Source organism: Chamaea fasciata, unplaced genomic scaffold (genome assembly GCF_029207755.1).
Source record: "Chamaea fasciata isolate MVZ Bird 193981 ecotype frontalis unplaced genomic scaffold, bChaFas1.0.hap1 SCAF_1, whole genome shotgun sequence".
Lineage (NCBI taxonomy): Eukaryota > Metazoa > Chordata > Aves > Passeriformes > Sylviidae > Chamaea > Chamaea fasciata.
In genome coordinates, this window is record NW_027094086.1 from 6,923,230 (window position 1) to 6,947,089 (window position 23,860).

The window sequence follows — 23,860 nt, forward strand, 5'->3', positions numbered from 1 at the left end:
TGTGAGTTTTCCTTACGCACTCTAAACACAATGCATTTCTCATTCAGTCAGTGTAGGGAGGATAATATGATTAAATACATGTGTGCATTTGAGCTAGATAATGAACCTGTTCATTAACACGTGTAAAAAACACAGGATGCAAAAGCTTGCATTAGGAAAGATTTCTGAATCCCTTTTGTGACTACAGCTCAGGTTCCTTCCACATAGAAAGAATGGAGTTCACATTCTTTCTTTCAAATACACCAGTTCCCAGATTAATTTCTTGTATTTTCTGTGAACTTTGCCTAGCAAAGGATACCTTTTTCCATAACTGGAAGATTTTACAAACTAGAATACTTCCCGTTCTGATTTCCTTTTCCTCAAACAGCTGACTTCTTCACTGATGAGAGAATTTCCTCATAAGCAGAGAGAATGTGGCATTCCTGGGACCAGCTGAGCTTTGGAATTGCCTAGGCAGCTTTCTTTTTCAACAGGTGTCCAAAGAGGATAACTTGGCTCCATGGTGCTGTTTCAGCGCTAACTTCATTGGCAGTAGCCACAAACATTTTCAGGATAGGAAACAGGTGTTTCAAATGCTTCACTGGGCAGAATGAACAACAATTCTCTCCCTGGTTTCAGTGTACATGATATATTCAATGATTGTTACTTTCTGATCAAGGATACATGCATTCATGTAGTGGAGAGCAATCCATCTGGTTTTGTAATCAGGAATGAGTTGTTGAAATAGAAAGTCATTACTTTGGCAGGGAGGAGGGGAGTAGTGTCTGGCAACTGGCTGAGCATGTTTTGCTTAATGTTGAAACCAACTGAACACTGGAAATATGGCTCGAATATATGAGAGTTGGGTTTTTCCTTTCATATAAGGGAAGCATATGTGAGTGTGAAAGAAAAAAATTTGAAAGATGAAAAGAGAAGTCTAATTAAATGGAATAAAAAAAAAATCTTTTAAGAATCAAATCCTTACCCAGACTCTGTTCCAGAGGGAATGTAGTTGTGCTGACTAATGTCAGCTGAGGGTTTAATTATGCGGCTAGAATCAGAGTCTAGTTTGGGTTGGAACAGAACATTAAAGGTCATCTAGTCCAGTCCCACTGCAATCAGCAGGGACCTCTGCAACTAGATCAGGTTTTCAAAGTCCTGTCTTGCTTGATCTTGAATATTTCCAGGGATGAGACCCATCTCTGGGCAATCTGTGCCAGCGCCTCACCATGGTCATTGTGAAAATGTCTTCCTCATATCTAGTCTGTCTATCCTCTTTTAATTTAGAACTGTTATCTCCTGCCCTGTCATGACAGGCCCCAATAATAAGGGAGTTTCCATCTTTCTTACAACCCCTTTTCAAGTACCAAAAGGCTGCAATGAGTTCTACCTGGAATCTTCTCTTCTCCAGGCTGAACAACCCTGGATCACTCAGTCTGTCTTCATAACAGAGGTGCTCCAGCTCTCTGATCATTGTTGTTGCCTGCTCTCGACTCACTCCAATAGGTGCATGTTTTTCCTGTGTTGAGGACACCAGAGCTGGATGCTCCATTTAGGGCCCCATGAGAGTGGAGTAGCAAGAAAGAATCATTTCCCCCAGCCTGCTGGCCAAGCTTCCTATGATGCAGCCCAGGACACAATTTGCTTTTTGGGCTGTAAGTGCACATTGCCAACTCACATCCAGCCTTGTACACCCTCTTACCCCCAAGTCCTTCTCAGCAGGGCTGCTCTCAATTTCATCATTCTCCAGCTGGTATTTGATACCAAATGTTTTCCCAAACCAGGCATGGGACATTACTCTTGTCCTTGTTGAACCTCACGAGGTTCACATGGACACACTTCCCAAGCTTGTGCAGGTCCTTCCCTTCCAGCATGACATAGCGTGGTGTCATCAGCAGACTTGCTGAGGGTGAGCTGAGTCCCACTGTCCATGTCTTTGATGAAGCTGTTGAATGGAGCTGTTTAAAATACCATATTTAGCATCCTGCTATCAATTTAGCAGTCACACTACAAAGTCTGCATTACCCTTACTTTACTGGAAATACCCAGTTTACTCTTTCAAATATAGAAAAATATTTAAGCTACTTTCTTGCAACAGCTGTTGGCAAATACTGCCCTCCCTAAGGGTGATTGCAGCTCACAATGTAACACCTGCATTACCTAGAAAAGCTCAAAATTGGCTTTAATGAAGAGAAGGGGAGAATGATTTCATGATTAATGGCATTTAGCACAGTGCCATGGCGGGGGCCATGGGAAAGCAGCTCAGGAACCAGAACTCATGTTTGCACCTAAGAAACACAAAAAATAATTTCCCAGGATAGTTATTGTTATTTACAAGAAGAGGGTGTAAATTAAATGGCATTATGTTCTTTCTTCTAATAAATGGGTAAAAATCCTCTTTTACTTACTTTTGCTCGAGAATTAAACTAAAAATTAGTACCCCACCATTGTGAATTCAACCCAGTGATAGCATAGCATAAATCACTGTGATTCTTTTGTGCTCTATATCTATGAAACATACCTTTTTGCAACAGCAAATTTGGCATCTTAGACCTAAAAATTGTTTGTGCCTTCTGTTTTTCCATTATTTTCTTTCATACAGATATAGAGGCAGTCATAGAGGAGCTATGGAGTTCACACTGAAGAAGGAGGAAAAAAACAATTAGTTACAGCAAACTAGCTTTAATACTTTTTTTAATTCACTGAGGATGATATTATTAAGAAAATGTTTATATTTTGAGATAAGGTATTTTAAAGAACACAGAGCAGTTTCAGAGTTGTTTTCCTAGTCCAAAAGACCATAGGGAATACTTGAACAATATAATTCTAAACTTACAACCTGGACCAAAATTTAAAATGTATAAAATTCAGTGCATGAATTCAAGAAAGTAAAATAAGTGACAAAAATGGACAAGGGAGATAAAATCAAATTTCTTAGCTGAATAATCCTTTCCTTCATGAGGGGAAAAAAAAGCCCCAAAAAACACTATGCTTATTTAGAACAGCAATATGACTCCTAGGAATTTGAATGCACTTATGAACAAGTCCTTAATCTGAGCACATTTGGGAATTGTGAGATTGGTTAGGAGATTTAAGGATGGTTAGGAAATTTTTAGACCAGTTTTTCTGATATTTTAGTACTACCTCTCAGAAAAAGAAAACTGACTGATAGTAAATAATTTTGCATGAGGAGAAGATCAGATGACTTATCTCATTGATGGGTTGTCAGTTTGACATAGCCACAACAGTAAAAAAAAAGATCTCCAAACCATACAAAATATTTTGCATCTGCCACCCTTAATCCGGTGATTATTAAGATTATTTAGACAAGGAAAACCCAAGAGCCTACCCTGTGGAATTAATTCCCAGACCAAATCCAAGTTAATTTAAGGTCACACACAAAAACCCAAAACATTTAAGTTAGTGGGGAAACTTCCATCACTAAATCAAAATTCCCACATCAGAGAATTGCTTGGAAAATTGAGGATTTTAATAGGGCATTCAAAAGGCCTGATGCTATAACTTCATGAGCACTCGGAGTGCTCCTTTGGCAAATCCATGCTTAATCCACAACTCAGATACAGCGAGAAGTTTCTCTTCCCCTCAGTAAAAAGGTGTATTAGAAGGGGAAAAGAATCAAGGAAGGCAGAAAGTATGATCAGAGGCGTGGACAAACTCCTGCAACTGAGCAACAGCAAAACTTTTGATAACAGCACTTTAAAAGGAGATGTGACAGGTCTGGAGAGCCATGAGGGGAAAGAAGCAAATGGACTGGGAGCCACTTTTACTCTGTCTTCAGTGTAAGATCTGAAGGCAATAAAATCAAGTGAGTAAGAACCCAGTTCAAAATGAAAAAAAAAAAAAAAAGGAGGATTTAGTTATTCACACAACAGGTTGTAGATCTGTATAACTCCTTGAGAAAGGATCTCAGTGGATGTAAGACAGTTTCACTGGTTTAAAGGAAGGTTAGAAAAATAGGGGAAGTATCAATTAGTGATTATAATATATGCTTAAGTAGAGGTGCCACAATTGCTCTGCTCATATTTGCTTCTGTGCTTTCACTTCCAGCAGTGGTTGAAAACAAAATGGAGGACTAAATCAGTGATTTTCTGAAGCAGTGCAGGCACTTTTTACATCTTTTTAGAAGTTTTAAGTAACCAGTTTGTTCTTTAAAACTTTAATTAATTATGTCATTCTCAGAATAAAACAAGTAACTCCTCCTTGGTTTTAAGAAATCTTCCAGAAATGTCAGAAGTTTACTTTTTGCTTCCATTTCTTCCATTTCTCACACAAGTAAACTGCCTTTACAAGAAGAGAAAAATTTCATTTTATTTTCCAGGATTTTATTGTAGAATTAGTTTGGTGAGTAGAATCCATTTTGTTACACAGATAATAGGAAAAGACTTCAGATGAAAAATTTTATCAGAGTTGCAGAGAACAGAGATACCCATGATGTCATTTGTGGCTATACAATTTCTTTCCCATAAGCTTGTCAGGACATATTAATGTTTGCTTTTGTCAGTACAGAACTTGTTAAATATGGCAGGAAACTTGGGAGAGTAATATGTGCTACAATTTATTTTCATCCCATTGCAGTCTGCAGTCAGAGTGACTTTATCCTTACACATCAGATTTTGTTGGGGAAGAAAGATGTTGGGATTTTGTTTTTCCTCATTAAGTGAATGCAGAAGAATCTAATAAGACTTGCATTGCTCCTTGAAAAATAATAAAAGCATAAATGAGATGTGTCAGACAGATCCTATTGTATATTCATGCAGACATCTACAGCTATTCTTGTGCACTGCTAAAGAAAACAACCCTGCATTGTTTACAGTATTTTATTTTTTTTTATTGATGTAAATGAGCAATTGAAACTAAATTACTGAGACGTGCTTTCTTCCTATTGCAGTTTGACTCACCCATATGTTCCAAAAAGGAGGTCTCTTCTACTCAAGCAAAAAATCTCACAGAGGAATTATTGATGAGTTACAAATCACACAATTTCTCTGAAAGAAAGAGGATTGGTTTTAGAGTCTTGCATCTTTTGGTCCTTCCTCACCTTTAATGACATTCACATGGTGCCAGCTGGAATAAGTGTCATGGGATATAGGAACAGTTTGAAACAATCAAACCCTCTTTTTAAAAGACTACAGAATCTTAGAAGGAGAAAGCCTATAAACATATGGTGTTTAGACAGGTGCTCTGTAAAATACAGCTTTCCTCAGGTGAAACTGCTGTCAATGCTTTTAATCAAAAGACTACTTTTCCTTTCCCCTCTCTCTCCCTCGTGCTGTTTTTTTTTTTTTTCACCATCTTTTATGAAAAATGAAAATCAGTCCACCTTTTGTGTTTCCATGTGTAGAGTTTCTTTTTGTTTTTCTGTTTGGTTTTTTTTTTTTTTACAAAATTAGGGAAGAAAGTGGGGGTAAAGGATAAATTATTCTAAAAACCATCTAAGAAGTGTAAGAAAATTATGAGGGCAAGAAAGATACAACTCCTTGTTGACCAAGGAAGGGAATACAAATGGTTTCATCTTTCACTCACTAACAGCCCCACAGAGCTCTCATCAGCTTCTTTTGAGGTGGCTGAGCAGCAGCATGGAATTGCTGGGAGCCAGACCTGTTGAATTTTCAAGGAATATAGGCCTTGGTTTTGGTTTGCACTTAAAGGAAGGTGTATGGTTTGTATATATGTGTGTGTGTGTCTGTATGTATAGGTAAACACACAGGTCTGCCTCAATACAGAGGTTTCATTGTCATTACTCGAACATCAGTTATTCTCCTCTTCATTTAGTACTAAATTACTACTGAATTCTAACAAATTTATACTCCAGTAAAACCTGCAGTGTGCCTCCTTACTCTCTTACTTGAGTCTAAGACTTCAACTGCCCTTACAATTTCACTGTACAGATGCATTTCATGGAATGCAGGTTCTGAGGAAAAAGTCCCTAAGAAACAGACAAAAAGCGAGAGTGTAATTCTACTCCAGACTGATTCAGTTGAACTCAGATTTCTGTCTGCAATGCCTATATTTTTGCTAGATATCCAAGCTCCTATCAGGCATCAGGACAGTCTGGGTTTGCACATACATATATGGTACTATCTAAATCCCTGTAGGTCATTCAATGCACCTCCATTAAAAAGACAACTGGGAAAAAATTGAAAAATTGTATGCCAGGGACCCAGATGATTTTGCAGACACATCTAGAGGTGAGGCAGGATGGTCTAAAGTGTTTGAGATATTCCTGGTCACATACCTGGAGTCAAACCTGTACTCAATACAGCCCTGACTGCAACTCATCTAAAATAAGTTCTGCTGCCTGGTCATCTGAAAGATGGGCTCAATTTAGGTCTCTGCTGAGTGCAATGGGAGCAGGTAGTCCTAAACAGACTGTGCAGAACTGGATACACCTGTGCCAAAATTCAGTTGTCTTACTCTGCAAATAGATACAACTCTGAAGGCATAATTTAGCTTCAGAGATGTAGGTGTCTACTGCTGTGTGAATATCCTTGCCTAACCTCCTCTGCCTTTAGGTGTTGATATTCTGTAGGTTCGTGTCCCTGGTGTCCAAGCCCAGGTGCCCATGTAGGAAGAGACCAGGACATGTCCACTGCTGGACACAGCATCTATCTTCAGCCAACTCAAACAACCCCACTTCAGGCCACATCTCAGTCCAAAACTGTATTTTCTCTCCAGTCTGGATCTGATTGAGATCTGGAAGCAACTCACTCTATTAAAATGTCCAATATCAACACTCTAGTTCCTCAGAGAATTAAAATCTCTCTCACTTGCACCTGCAGATGTCTCAATCCTGCCATTTTCCTCTAAAGTGTGCATTTTTAAATCTATCCTCAAAAGAAACCTACTAATCTATAATTTTCTATAATAATTTGAGTACTAACATCAAGCACAAGATGAAAAACTGCCAATTTATTTTGAAAAAGGATGGGGAGATATAGTGTCCTGTAGCAAGATGACATCCTGATGCTTAAAACATTTTAGTCAAACATTTTAGACTGCTGCAACTCTAGATAAGATCTGCTTTATTTTTGTTGTATAATAGCTAAATGATTGCTATTTCATTTTCAGCTGGATCTTGAGCCACTGGTGCTATGTAAATAATAATAATAATAATAAAAAATTTCCTCTCTTTCTCTCTCCACCCTTCTTTTTTTTTTTTTCTTTTCTCCTCTTTTTCAGTTTCTTTTTTTCCTTTTTTTTTTTTCCTTTAACCTTTTTCATTTTTTTCACAGTAGCTGGGTTTCCATTCGCTATCTGAAACAATCAGCATATTGAAGTCCCATGCTGTTAATCAACTGTTTCTGTATGTATATTTTCCTCTATTTCTTTTCCTTCATTGAGAATTTACCCTCTGACAGACCTTTCCACGTTTCCTCTGAATTTGATTTGTCTGTCAGAAGCGAAGAGAAGAAAATCTCCACTGATTTTAGGCTGGGTGTTTTGAGCAAGTGGAATGGGGAGCAGGGAGCCACTGATGCTGGCATGCACAGCAGTGCTGGAAGGTTACCAAGCAACAAGACAGAGATGTGTCACAGGGCCAGGGGAGATGGGGAAGATGAACAAAAGTGTGGACAAAGGATTCAACAAGATGAAGGGAGGCGTCGTGATTGCCTGACCTCTTCCTTATTTCCAATCTTGAGCTGCAATGGTGCCCATAAATACAGGCTGTGTAAAGCATCCCAATTTATTTACCTGGAGCCTTGGAGGCAGCAGAGACGGAGAAAGCCTGGAGAGTGATCTTGTCATCGAAGGATTGTTCTGCCAAGAGTCCACTGTGTAAGCAAAAGGGGACAAATTGTGCATGTGAACACAAAAAGTGCATGTTTGTTACTGGGAGAGAGTGAGTCATTGTACGAACATCCTGTTGTATTATACACAGACTGAAAACTATTAGTCAGAACCCGATCTGGCTTCAGAGGAGTCACAGTCCTTAGAATGGATTAAATTTGGAAATTAGACTTTCTTTGGTTTATAAATTTCTTTAAAATTGCTCTTGCACCAGTTTCCCACACCTTTGACTGCACCCAAATAATTTAAATTAAATAGGTCTTCTCAAAATGAGAGACAAAAGTTGCAATGTAGAACCCTTATCTGCTTGCTTCAGTTTTGCAAGGGAATTCATGTCTATCAGACTTTTAAGCACCTTCTATTCCCTTGTTAGGTTTCCAAGCTTGAACAATCTGGGATACAGTAAATGTTTAAGGAACCATATTTGCCTTTTGGAAAATTATATGGTAAGATAAAGCATCAACAGCTGTCTTCAGCTCCTCCCATACTCTTTAAGCCAACTTAAACCACTGATAACCATAGGAACCTCATATTATAATTCTCTGAAAGGAAAGGTTACTTAAAAGCATCCTAAATATGCAAGGTATAGGGAATAAGTGTAGTTAATTAGATTAACTTATTAAATCAGTTTAAATTCGTGAGGTTGTCTTCACGTGTGGATATAAATTGTTAGAATTTACAGCACTTCTTCTAAAGTTAAAAAAAAATCTGCATAAGTATTTTGTATTGCCCAATATTGTCCCAAGATACTTATTTTGAAAATTAATACATATATGTAATGATGTATGTAAAATATTCTGAAAGACCTTGAAACTCTTTCTTTTTTCCTTACCATGCTTCTTTTACAGCTTTTACCAATATTTTTCCTCAACACTGTGGAAAATGGAGAACTGATTTTTGAGCCTTTGACTACAATGACCCAGCAATTCATGTGAACAAGTCAATTTTTTTCCAGATCATTATGACAGAGTGATGTTTTTAGAGCCTGGAGTTCAGGGAAATGTAGCAATTTCTTTCTCCTTGGAAAAAAGCCGAAAAAATGACAGGGACCATTTCAAGATACTGTGTTCCTCAGTAGGCCCTCTCTTAGTGGAATACAAAAGTTTGAGCAAAGAAATAACTAAATGTTGCTAAGTCAGTGTCTGAAACACCTCTGACATACAAAAGCTGTCTTCCTTGTTATTCAGCTACCATTTCAAAGTGTTTCCCCAAGGTTAGCTTGAGGGTGAGCTGCACCAGCAGGAGACTCCATCATGTGCTCTCAGCATTTTTCCGCTACATCTTAGTGGCAATTCATGTCACACATTATTCATTATAGAGCTAGGGGACTCCCAGACCTGCCAATTGAGAGGTGTGTCACCTGCACTTACAAGCTACAGAAACATGGCCTGATCTCTTAGCCCTTATATATTCAATTTCTGGGCAGCCTGTAGGGCCAACGGGTTTCCACGTGATCAGCCTCTGTTAAGTTTTCACAAAAGCTTCTGTGGGGAGAGCACAGACCTGTATTATAACATTTTTATATATCTCCCTCAGTAGCTGGTAGAAACTTTACTGAAGTTAAAGATGTGACATTAACCAAATAAAATACATATTTTAATCTTGAAATTATCCACCCAATTCAATTTATTTTGCCTTACTTGCCATAAGAGTGGCATTCAGAGTGTGAGATGCTCTATTTGGGGCAGCAATGCCACGTGTTTATCAGAATGGACGTGTACACCATGCACACATTAGAGCTATGCATATGGCCACCAGGATAATTGGAGGAGAAAGAAAAGGTACAGATTGCATCTGCCAGTGAAACAACCTCCTACAGCCCTAATTTTTTAAAAAATAATAAATAAATAAATGTAAATCCACAACTCAGTTATCTCTGAGTAAGACATAAGCTGGTATTTGTTCTCAAACAAGATGGTCATTAAGGAAATTTATGTTACTTAAGAAAACATATATACTTATGAGATGAAATAACAGGAAAACAAACTGATTGAGTAAAACCTGTGGGAGTGAAATAGAATATTTTAAATTGAGAGACCAGAATGCGCACAGAAAGGCAACTATCTGGAGAAACTGTGAATACACCAGATATTCTCCTTGGAGCTGCCTTAGGAAAAGTATTTCTAGCAGAGCAGAGGTAAAAAAAGCAGGTCCTATAGTTTTTAGAATGTGAATGCAAATTCATATGCTGTAAGTCATTTAAATGGAGCAATGCCCTAAATGTAGGACTGGCAGTGAGGGACTCCTGTATCATATCCAGAACTGTAACTTTTTAGAAAGAGGACACAGCAGGGAATAGAGGAAACAGATGATCCCACATCTGCCTGTTGTGGAGCTATTTTTGTAAAGGTTGCAAGCAGAGATCTGGCTAAATCTTTTTAGAAAAATTATTCTCCTTAGAATATGCTACTTTGTCTTGACTGAACTACTTCATGATGAAATGCGTCAACTGAGTTTTAATCAGAAAAGATTTTTTTGTGTTCAGGGCAAAATTCCCAGTGAGGGAAAACCTACTTTACAGTATCCAATATCCTAATGATTAAGCCCTCCGTGATCTCTGCGGTTGAAGGAAACTTTAATTCTCTGTCCCATTTGAATATTTTCCCTGTTACCAGTGAATATTTTAACCATGGACTAACCACATCCTAGGCTTCTACTTCTTTCCTCCCCAGAGCTGCATACCAAGGATTTCCAAAGATGCTTTTTACAACCTGAAATGAAAGAGCAAAACCCTTCTCTCACAAATGCTGAACTTTTTTCCGGTCAAACTCTTGCAATATGCAAGAGAGATTGGGAAATTGCCATATCCCTACTCCTGTGCTCCTGACCTAGCACCAGGCACAGTTGGCACTAGACAACACATCTTTAGTTTAATATTTTTAAATGGATTTAAGATAAAAGATGGTAGATTCAGATTAGACATTGAGATTAAATTTTTATTGTGAGGGTGTGAGACACTGGCACAGGTTGCCCAGGGAAGCTGTGGATGCCCCATCCCTGCAAGTGTCCGAGGCTGGGTTGGATAGGGCTTTGAACAAACTGGTCGATGGAAGGTGTCCCTGCCCATGGCAGGGGTGTTGGAACAAGATGATCTTTTAAGGCCACTCCCAACCCAAGCCATTCAGTGATTCTATAATTCTGTCATTCACTTGCATAAAGAGTACAGGAGAGCGAAACAGTCACAACTCTGAAAGGTGATATGGAGGATGCGTTATTCTTGTCTTTCCTCCTCAAATGGAGCAGTCTGAATTCACAATTAATCTCTGCTGACCTTATTAGGCTGCAATAACTATACAGTATCAGAAGCCACGACTCCTGCCTGTATTTTGTTCAGTAATTCAATTACAATGCATGTGGAGCAGCCATGTAACACCAGCGTTGTGTATGTAGGCCACTTGAAATATAAATGGACACTATTTAAAGAGCGGAGGCATTTAGATATAAATGAGGAGTGCAATCAGCTTTGTAACACCAGCTTTAAAAAACCCAAGCTCGTCATATGCTTACAAACTCATGTTTCCCATTTTCAACACTTATTTCTGTAAGTTTGCTCTTCTGTTTTAAAGAATTCCTTAACCCCAGTTTGAAGTGAAACTTGCTGGTGTCAGCTATTGCTGGGGGGAAGGAGGGGAATCTTATTTCAAGTAAACTGGGTCAGTTCCCTTCTTTGTCATTATGAATAATTTCATTGCTGCAGTTTAAAATAACTTATGTAAGTTGTCTGGATGAGGAAGATACTCAATTCACACAGCAGCAAATGGCCATGAGATGTGTGGGGTTGCACCTACCTATACACAATATGTATTCTCTGACAAGTCAGAGAAAATTTTTGTCTTTAAGACATGCTCTTTATGGTAAGTGAAGTCACTTCCATGAACACAGAAGTTTAAATCCTTATCTAAAATAAAATATTACCACACTTATATATTACAAATATGGCCCTTTTCATTTATATTACACAATTTTTTTGTTTTATCTACTGAGTTTATTTAAATTATGAGCTATGAATGCATAATTCATCAATAATTCATATTAAAACTGCATTAAAATGTTGTGTAATTTAACACAAACATAAAATTCTATGCTACTTTCTTAAGCCTGTTGTGAATCTTGTGAGTCAGCATATCACCAATATTATTACTTTTACAGTCTTTGAGGTCTTATTTCTTTCATTTCTAGATTTCTAGGGGATTTTCTTGGTTCAGTATATTTTTGCCTGAAAATATATTATGTATGATCCCAAAGAGGTGGAACGAGAAAAAAAGTAAGACTCACAAAAAACATGAGTTCTTTTAGAATAGTTTTTCCATAGGGTTTTGAGATACCAAAATATTTATGCATTGTTTTTGAGTTCCAATGCTATCCTACTAAACTCTGTTTTCTGTTACGCAAGTAAAAACTCTCCCAGAGAATCTAAAAAATCTTATTTTGAAATACAGTCAGTCATCAGGGATTTAAGTTTTATAAAAAGCATTTATATTCATCAGATACTGAGAAGAGATGTGAAAATTCTACAGTTGATAAATATCTTCTTCTTTCTTTTCTGGAAGAGTAATTGTTACCTTTGACCACTGCATCATATCAAAGGGGTCAGCTTCAAAAAAAGAAGAGATCATTTTTCCAAACTTAAGGAACTACATAAGGATTCAAGAGATTCAGGTTTATTTTTTGTGCTGATACAGGCTTCCAAATCACCCTTAGCTGATTACATTGGCTAAAATGGCTCCATTGCTTGTATGAATAAGTCTGCACATCATGAATCCTCTCACTTATATGAATAAGATTAATTATGAATTATTCATGTTAACTGTACAGAAAAAAAAAAAAAAACTGGAAGCAATTTTTTTTATTTTTTTTTTTTTTTTAAGGAAAGAGTACCTTATAATCTGATAAATTCCTATTCTTCCAGTTCTTATATTAGAACAACATCTTTGGTCTTTCTGCACAGAAATCAAGATAAAAATTTTATTGAATCATTTTTTTCTTTTCCCTCATCACTAAAACAGTCTTTTTAATATATTATGGAGAATTATGTGCAAATGGTTTGCAGGTTGTGGTCTCAAGATGCAATGTTTTTAGTGATTCCCCCAGGACACTCAGCTTCAGTCTAATGTACTGCATGTTTTCAGAGCAACATTTCCTAAATATTGTGTCCTGGGTTGAAGTATATTCTATCACCATCTTCATGAACTGTTGAAACCAGGTGAGGGAGTGCTCCCTGCCTCCTCCACTCTGGATTATCTTCTGTTAATGGGCCCATCAGCACCTTTGCCACATGACTCACAGGTAACCCCCTCCTGGACTATCTCCTGTTAATGGGCCCATCAGGCCTTATCACATGACTCACCATCCCATTGTGAGATGCTCCGCCCAGAGGGAGGAACCAAGCATTCCAGCCTGGATATAAGCTGAGACTCTGAACACTAGAGCAGCTTTTACCCACTGGATTCCCAGAGGACCCGAGCTACCAGACCTTTCTACAGGATCACTGCTTCAGGAAGACCACCTCATCTGGACTGCTTCCATCACTCTGCTCAGGTTGTATTCTGACTCTGTCAGTGATGTTTTGTATTATTGCATCTATTTTATTTTACTTTCTTTCCGTTTTTTCCTATAAAATTGTATCTCTGACTTGGAGCCTCTCATTTGTTGTGCTTTCAAACCACTACATATTGGTGCACTGCCATCATGCCTTTAGTATTACACAGGATTTTAAATAAGTTGTGGTTGAGCAAACACCTCAGCCCTTTTCCAGGTGGCACATAGAACCACAAAATGGTTTGGGTTGGAAGGGATCTTAAAGATTATCTTGTTCCAACCCCCCTGCCATGGGCAGGGACATCTTCCACTAGATAGGTTGCTCCAAGCCCCATCCAACCTGGCCTTGAGCACTACCAGGGATGGGGCATCCACAGCTTCTCTGGGTAACCTTTGCCAGTGTCTCACACCCTCACAGTAAAAATTTCATCCTAACATCTAATTTAAATCTATCCTCCTTTAGTTCAAAACCCTCCTGCCTTTTCTATCACTATCTGCCTGTGTAAAAAAATCATTCTTCCAATAGACGGCTTTCTTACTTAAATATAAATTCATTATTATCTTGGTCAATGAAAAGTTTAAAGAAAGGTCATTTTTTCCCGTTCAGGGCAAAGAGCTTTAAGACCTTCAGTCCTGAGAGCAGAAACTACCTTATCCCTATCAGCAGCTTTAACTGTAAGACTAAAGGACTAAACTGAAGAACAGAATCATTCAGACAAGGTTTTTTGTCAAAAACAGACACTGCTTCTTTGGCTATTCCCCTAGATGTCCTCATAGGCCACCCGACGTCACTCACAGGCCTGTGGATGTGCAGTAACCCTTAATTCTTCGCAGTGCTATAATTTCACTACTCCTACACCCTCTCCCACCAAGCTTTGATGCTAAGGCTGTTTTCACTAAGCCCTACAGGCTCCAGCCTTATTATATAAACAGTGTGAAAGACATAATTTGACCCGTTGTACATGGCCAGATGATGTGAGAAAGTTGTTTTCTTACACACAGAAACAAATACACTGGAAGGTGATTCAAACATAACTAAATTTATTGTAGATTTAATAGATTAAAAAAAACATATACAACAAGTAAGGTTTGTGAAAGAGGGATGGGAGTTCATGTGCTTTAAATAGTGCATTATACTGTACTGTCTCAAACATTCAAATGAGATCGTGGAAAGGTGTCTCAGATGTCTTTGCCCTGTACAGGACTCAGTAAAATGCAGAATAGAGATACCTGGAATATCACAAGGTGGAACAGACATTTGGCTCTGTGTCAAGAGGATCCTTGAACAAAAGGGTCAAGGTGAAAGAGTGGTGAGAAAACAGCAGTATGGGTGGTGGACTGAAATAAAATGCTAATAAAGATATTAGAAACTTCTATTTGTAATTAGCTTGAATGAAATCTGCATAATTACAAGTCTGAATAGAAATGCTCAAGGGGAAAAAGTGGATGCTGCTGTGCCCCAACAGTGAATACTCATGAACAAAAGAAGAGGATATGAGTCCTTGACTTCTGCTGGGATCCCTTGGCAATAGCAATGTCTCAAGTATTTCTTAAGTTATAATTTGCCCTTCTGACTTTGCAGTCCCTTTCCACTATGATGAAGTCCTGTTCACTTTTAAGCCACAGACTGACTACTTTCTAGAGGAGAAATACCACCCACATCTTGGAATAATAACTGGAACTAAGAACATTTTATTTGTGCCACTAAGTCTCTCAGAAGAAGCTGAACCCAGTCCTTTTAATGATAAAATGCACTAAGGTATACCCTAATGCTTAAGTGCACTAAGAAACTGTCAGAGAAGGCATCAAGGACATGTATTCTACTTTATGCTTTACTACACTTGCACTAATGAAACATTACAAATAGGTGTCACCAGGATTGACAATGTCTGCCCAAACTCTCTATTATTGTAACATCCTACTAGGATCTTGTTATTCATTATCTACAGTTTCATAATCAGGCTAACTGTCCATGGAAACCATTACATCACGCTGCGTCTGAGTATGATCTGATGGATTTATTAAAAGCCACTTCTGGAACTCTACAGCACTTTACAGTTTCCTCAGAGTTAGTGCAATGGATGATTCATGTTCTATCCCTTGCCTTTAAGGATGATGGACCTAATCCAATTTGGGGGTGGGAAGGAGTGAAGCAGACAGCATAATGATGCACAAACACCCAGGGTTCCTAGATGGTATCTGGGGATGCAACTGTCTGAGTTAGGGAAACAGAAAAACAGGAGCAGTGAAGTGTTATCTCATGGGTAATGCTGGGAGGCTGCAAATGCACTAAAGTCAGGCTAAGGAATGCATTTTCCATTTTATAAATTGCCATGTTCCCAAATGGGCTCTTAGAGATGCTTTGCAATCTTAAAAAAAAAAAAATTAAAAAAGAGTAAAATAGATTCATAAGGCTTCAAAGGTCAATTACATTAAAAAATGCTGAATCCTTTTACATTAATGTTCTAATTGTTTTTATTCCAAGGGTTTTCACTCAGATGTCAAATTCAATTTCTCTTTTTCTTCTCCTGGGTCACAGATCCTTAATATTTCTTACTGACACATAATGAACTCTTCTTTAATATGTAGCTTCTTTAAAATTAGTCTCTTAATGATTAGCTCAATTCATTGTGCAGTAGTTGGGTGACAAGGGGCTTCTTGGGGGTTGGGTTTTGGGCATTTTTTATGTTTTCTATTAGGTCTCTGCTATTACCAGGTATTGTTAGGAAGAAATTAGATCAAGCAGCAACAATAAGGCATCATCAAGCACCAGCAACACAAAAATGTGGAGAAAATGATATGTTAAAATCACTGATATGTAGAATTGAGAACATACTTTTTTTTCCTCTAATGTAAAAATAAAAAAAAAGATTCATCAATATTTGGTGAGCATTTGTCTGTAAAAAATATTTTCTTCAAATTTTGAGCCGTGCACTACCATATGTGTTGAACTATCAGACTAAAAACTGAAGAATCTGAAGTTATGGAGGGTATTTCAAAGAAAGGCTTCAACTCCTGCACTGGTGTAGTTCTCCAGCATCCTGAAAGGAAAAAGCAATTGTGGTCAATGCTGTAGTAAAAGCATCTCGAAATCTTCAGGTCTGAAAACTCTTTTTCCCTTCCAGATATTTTCTAGTGCTCAGCACTAGCTATTCTCAGCCCTCCTTTTTTTTGCCAATCATACACACATGAAGAAGATGAAAGTAGCAGGAAAAGAGGACAAAGGAGAGAACTGCAGAGAGAAAGTGCAGTACTCTGAAAATAATTTAGAAGTCAATGAAATTAGGATAGCTGTATTCATGTGTAATGATGGACTCATCTCTTAGCATCTTTTAATGTTAATATTCTCTATATGTTGCTTGGCTCAGGACATTGTGCAGACTCACTTTTGATTGAGCCTGTGCTTTGTACTGCATCCTTAGATCTCAATTAATTCATCCTAGCATTCACCTGACATGTGAGCAGCTGACCATATTATTGCACATTTGTTTTTGCAGTGGAAACATAATGGGCTCTTTGTCCAAAACCTTTGGAAAGACAGGTACTGTTGATTACAAGCAAACATTTTGAAAAGTGGCAGGCTGGAGTATGTTAAAATTCCACCTGAAAAGGCTCAGAAAACATCTATTACCAGCTGAGGGTTGTTTACTGGGCTGCGTGGGTGGAGCTGCTGGATGTGGTACACGTGGGCTCTGTCTGGCTACTCCCAACAGAGTCTTTCTGTCAGATTCAGTAACAGCTTGATTGTCCTGCCAGTGGGAGTTACCCCTGCGCCTGGCCATTATTTAGACCAGTTCCCACTGAAGTCAAATTCTTTCCCAAATCAGAGAAATCTCAGTTTGGTTTCTCAGGTCATCATTTTAGTTGTACCAGCACTGAAGCTAAGAGAGATGTGAAGCTCTCAAGGGTCCCTAAACCTTGCTTGACTCTTTAAACATGATTTCACTGCTCGAGAGAGCTTGTCACTGGGATAAATAATAATGACTTCAATAAAGAAGGAAACAATCATTATTTTCTGTGAATAGTGGAGGGATTTAAATAATACGGAGGAAAAAAACCCACCCAAACAACCAAAATGAAGCAAGAAAATGTTTCTAAATTAAAAGTAATACCTTTACAAAAAACTGTGCATTGTATTGAAGGTTTGTTGGGCTTATCTAAGTGTGCATGTTCCTGTCAGTGAGCATTTGCTGCTCTGATCATTGGCATCAATCAATAGCAAAACAATTAGTTTAAGAGAAATCACTGCTGCTCACAACCCTATTCTCTACTCCTCACTCTTAGTATGCATGACACTTCTATGGCACACTGAAAGTGAAAAGAGAACCTTCCCTGTCCTGGCCAGTTCTTGCAAATAGTACTGAACAATGCTTTCCTACTGCACAGATTCTTGCTACATATTAAACATTTCACATTTTTCAAGGAAAGGTCAAGATTGGTGACCACTTTCAGCTGATTTCCATAAAATTTAGGAAATTATATGCCTGTTCCTTTAGAAAGAAAATACACTTGCTACAAGGATTTTGAGAGAGTGTCAGTTGTTCTTTCCAGCATTTACAGTGTGCTTAAGAAACTTAAATAAAAAATATTGGGGAGCAAGAATGCTGGATTACTTGGTATTGGCTGTTTGCAAGATTAATAGAAATATGATATGTGATAAAAGAGTGACAGGATTATCTGTAGTCATGTCCTGTGTGTGCAAACAGATCCTGCCCAGGATTGAATGTGCATATTAGGGAGTATACCTGACTGGCCATGCTTCTTCTTTCTCACAGCTGTCAGTGCAAGAATCTGAGAAAACTGGAGACACTGCATACAATGCAAAGTTCCATTTTGCATATAATGTGAATATTTATTGTCTTATTTACATTTATTTCCTTATTCTTCCTACTATCAAATCTGTAAGACTTTTTCTTCTGGAAGTTTCCATTCCTCTGCAAGCTTTTGTCATCGTTAGAGAACCTCAGTGGTTAGTTGAGAGTATCATGGGGTCAAAAACCTCTGCCTGGCCCAGACTATTGTAAGCGCACATCTGGTTGGGCTGCTCCTCCCCTCTATTCAATGGTAGGGATTGTACTTAGTGTAAAGAGAGACAATGATGTGCTGCAAAATCATCACTACACTGAGCTGGCCATTTTGCCATCCTGGGTTGAGCAAGATACAAAGACAATACTGTTTCTATGACACTTTTCAAAATAGTTCAATATTAAATATTAATATGACCTCTACAGCTCAGATCCAATGCCACCAAATAGAACAAAATCAGGGACCAAAAAGATCTTTTAAATTCTCTAGTCCATCAATTTTTTGATACAGAATTTGTGCTTGGGTTTTGTCCAATCTAGTCTTAACATGTCCCAGCATTTTCCTTCAGAGGCTCTTCTCCTGCCAGAGCCATTCAGGCAGATGGTATTAGCAAATCAGGAAAAAAGGGACATTTCCTGTTTGTGTAGCTTCAAATATACATTATGATGTTTTCTTGACATTTGGTGATGATATTTGAATTTTCTCATGCTAAAGTTTATTATATTTTAGTAAAAATATCCTCATCTCTTATCTCTTACACTACACTCCCATGAACTCCTGATCATATTTTTGTTTGATAATTATCAGAAAAGAATTATTTGGAAAAATTATGAATTCTATTATGGGATTGTATTATATGTTTTCCAGTATGTATTGTGATAAATTGTTATCCTTTCCATATATTTTTATTGTATTATATCATATGTATTTTATTAACATGAATGTATGCAATTATGATATAAATAATGTCTTATAATGCATTGTGTTTATTACAGACTTTAATATATGTTATGGCAAGACATAGTGCCTGTATTTGCATATTATTTGAAATCTAATCAGAGACAAAAGACCTACAAATAAGAACAAGATTTTTTTTCCCAGCAAGACCTTAATTTCAACTCATTAAACCAATGGAAGTTTTGCCATATCCTTGAGCAGAATAGGACAGAATAGGAAAGAATAGGACAAAAGGTGTGGGCTTTAATATCAAAAAGGATAGATTTAGATTATTAGGAAGAATTTCTTTTCTGTTATGGTGTTCAAAAACTGGCACAGATTGCCCAGAGAAGTTGTGGATGCCCCATCCCTGGAAGTGTTTAAAGCCAGGTTGGATGGGGCTCTGAACAACCTGGTCTATGGAAGGTATCCCTGTCCATGCCAGGGGTGTTGGAACAAGGTGATCTTTAAGGTCCCTTCCAACCCAAACCATTTTGTGATTCTATGATTCTGTGTGGCATTTTACATGCATTTTGAAATCCATAAAGTCCTAAATTCTGAATAGATAGATTATATTATAATTATCTGCCTTCTGCCCCACCCCCCCCCCCCGACTATTTGTATTAGTCCATAGTCCAGTTCCTTATTATTTTTTTTTTGTGGTTTTGATTCTTTTGTTTGTCTTCTGTTAGGGGCCAAAAATAAATTGTGAAAAAAAAAAAAATGGAAGCATTTATTCTCCAATTCATTGTATTGGATATATTCAACATTTCTAATGCACTGATTTTTTTCCATGCCCAGCTATAAAATCTAAGTCAGAAGACATACGGCTTCTTTAGGGAAAAAAAAAAAAAAAAAAAAAAAAAAAAAAAAAAAAAAAAAAGTAATCAAAACAGAGAAAGACTTTTACATGAGCAGCAAGCTCAAATCTTAATTACCTGTAGACATCCACAGATAGTTTCAGACATTCCCAGAGGTGAAGAGGGGCTGTTCAAGTCACCTTCCTGTAATTATATGAAGACAGGAGTGGAAACCATTGACACATGGCAAATGAAACCAATCTTGAAGAGCACACTGTTATAAAGAATCAGTGAAGTATGCACCACTAGGCTTTGACCTTCATGCAGCAGGAGGCAATGAAACAAAATTCTTTGATTTAAGAGAGTGTGTTTTATAAAAAAAAAAAGAATTGGATAGTTTATGAATCACAGAGGGCCAGGACTGCAGCTGGCACTGCATGGGTGCACAAAATGTTAAGAAAAAGTGATAAGGAGACTTCCCTCTTCTTACATCACTTCTTGGTCCTTGGACTTTGTGGATGTGAGGGCTCCAGTGAAGATAAAGGACTGGAGACCCAAAGGAGTGCAGAAAAGAGTAGTGGTGTTTTCATCTTCTGGGCTAGCAACTGAGCAAGGTCAGTGGGGAAACAGCACAGTGGAAGGGAAAGAGTAGTATATCCCCTTTACTTTAGAAGCTTTAACAGAATGTTTTTAGCCCCCATGGACTCCCTAAATTCCTGTTCTAGACTATCTCTGATGGCATATGTTCAGTTCTACATTTCAAAATAGGCTGCAGCCTTCTGAGTGTCTCTGAACTACAAAATACAGCTAAGGAAACTAAACCTGCTTTCAGCAAACCTAAATTTTCAGGATAGGGTTTGGATAATTTGAAAACCAATGAATCAGGCAAGATCAACAGCTAAAATCCTGCCCTGAGCAAAAGGTATCAGCTGCCTTTTGCTTTTATCCCCTAGCACCTATTCAGTTCCATATGTGCCTCCTCAGCACAATGCTAATGTGTATTTCAGATTCTCTTGCAGATCTCTTGGGGTGGACCTCCCACAGAGCACCATTGTTTTCTTCCAAGGTTGTACCAGTACTTGTGAGCAATAGTAAATCAAGGATGGACTGGAAGTTTCTGGCTATAAGTCAGGAACAGTGATTTTCAAGATTGTTCTCTTTTCCATGGTTTAAATATGTGTTTGCATAGACTTGCAGATTTGCAGCAGAGTAGCACTGGGCTGGGATCTGAACAGACAGTGAGCTGGGCAGAAAACAGTCAAACAAGGGAATTATGGCAAAAATCATCAGGAGAAAACTATGTTAATTCTTTTTTTGATTACCAGTCTGGTCTTTAAGCTAGACTATATACTTGTTCACGTGCCATGACACTGTTTTTAAAATCTTTATTCAAACCATTTTTTGTACAAAGAGAGAAATCTTTGCTAGTCCTGATACAAACAAAAAGTGAATAACGATCAATGCTTATTAACTCATCCCAAGGGCGATGAGTTAACCCACCAAAATGTCATCAGTGCAGTGGAAATGCCATACCAAGCCTCATCAGTTAATGATTTTTGTAGATTATAAATTTACAGCTAGAAAGGAACACACCGGGGTGAAAACTCAAAGAGGATAATGTGTCACCAGGTCACATTTATATTAGCCAAGGATGGGCATCCCATCAGAAGTGTCCAGTACTTCAGGCAGCATCCAAAAGCTGTGGCTTTGTTTCCTCTCTTGGTCATTGCAGATAGTTTGTGTTACACCCCCGTAAGATGACAAACTTCATTGTTTTAGTTGGCATTATGAGCCATTTTAATGACCTTATTTTTGTCTGGCCATTCAGTGCTAAGAGCAGCATTTGAAGCTTCAACTTCCCCTACAAATGTTTCACAGATTGACACATTATTAAATTCTCTACCTGTAAAGGACAGGTCAGGCCCTTAACACCATCTGTAGTTATGTTTTCTTTGGTTATAGTAATTTTATTTTCATACTTGACATGGATACCCTGCTACCGACAGCTCCAGCATTTCTTTTCCCATCAGTCCTTAACTACAACAATAAACAACTCAGCACATTCAAAATACTGCAGCCAGAGAGGAACATATAAATATTTCATCATGCACTAGCTCTGAGAAAAATGTGAACAAATTAAGGCTCTCATGTTGTGCTTGTGAGACCAGTATTTTATCTTCTCTCTATTAAAAAAGTAATAATCAAAGAAATGCTGTAAACTAACATGAGGTCTCCTGAGCATCATGTGGCATGTCATTAGTCTGGCTATTTATATCCTACACAGAGCCCCAGAAGTCATGGAATAAGGAAAGGGTAAGCAATAATTAGTGCCGGAAGAGTACTGAGTTCAACGTGCAAATGAAACAAGTAGTAATCATCCAGATGGTATCATCTCTTCAGAGGTTCACTCTGACTGAGGATTATTAATCTTCCTCTTTTTTTTTTAATTTTTTGTTCTTTTTTATGCAGCCCACAGAAAAATAAATTCCAAGGGTTAAGAGCCAATACAGTATCATTTATTACTGCTGTTAATTAGTTGTGTGATGCCGATGCCTGGAGATAAAAGAGAACAGAGAGCAGGGCCCTGTTGCGCTGTAGTTTGTACAAAGAGGGAGATGGTCCCAGCTAAGAACTGTGAAGGGACCACAGGCAAAGTGGCTTAGCCAGAGAGCAAGGGTTTTCTGAAGCCCTTGCCACATGATCAATATTTTGTAACATCCTATCTCTGCCTTCCACTTCTCACTGCTCTAACTTGTCATTATCTTCTGCTTTCCTTCTTCAAAATTCCACACCCAGCCTGACCTTGGACTTCTGCATCAATCCTGATTATGTTCACTTCTCTCCTCTTTTAGAAGCTCTTTTGAAAACAGCACTTTTCCACCCAATTCCTTCCTGCTTTACAGAATCCACAAGCCCATTAGCAATTTATAGCATTGTATATGATCAGTCATCTGTGAGGCTAAAATCTGCTTTTAGAAACCAATATTCTGCTTTTGCTAAAGTCAGAGAAGTAACACGGTTTGTAATGAGGTCAGATTCTGATGTATGTTCTTTTCTCTATTTTCAGGCACTTTAAAGTCAGACTTAGCACCTCCTACAGTGATACACTACCATCAACAAAATGTAGGGTAGAGTTTCCTTTGCCCTAAATTCTGTGTGATCTTCAGGTTTATTTGTCCCTCCCTAAAACTGAATATTCTCCTTGACATTACTATTATTTTTGATATAGCTATTAACCACTTTCTCTCTGTATTCTGCATTTTATTTGCAATATCCCTGATTTCCTCAATAGGGGTTACCTCGTGCCATGTATGACCTAAACCTCAGTCTGAACTGACATTTGGGGGGCGGGAGAAGGGGTTAGTTTTGCTATGTGACAACATTTTTGAAAGAGGTTGTTGGTTCTTCTTGTTCTTTTATTATTGTTGCTTCTGCCGTCATACTAGTTTATACGTTTAAAAGATTTAAAAAACTGTGGGCCTCAATTCAGGCACTTGTGAACACATTGGACACTTACCTTAAACTGATGCAGACAAAGGTATTATCAGATGTATAAAAGTCACACTTTGGTTGAGGAAACCAAAATGTAACTTTCTTCCATGCAAAAGATTTTCTCATATTTAACAGAGGAGGCCAAAGCCCATTGTTATTAAGATGGGGTGTCACAGGGAGAAGGAAAAAGAGGGAAACTGTTTGCTGGGTATTTCATTCCACTCCATGATTTTTCCAGACCACCAGGCTCCTCAGTAACTCTGGCTGTCAATTTTTTTCCTGAAAAAAAATGAGAATTCTTTATTTCAGCACATAGGTAATCAAAGATCATCAGTTGCTGTGACAGAAAAATGGGGAGAGGCTGTAAAGGACATGTCAGAGAAAAGCAAGAAAGGCATGTTTTCAACACCCAAGTCTTTGCAGATTTTCAGCCAAACTACAGCACAGAATTAAACACTGGATCTTCCTCAGAAGTAGGAAATTCTGAGGAGAGGATGCCT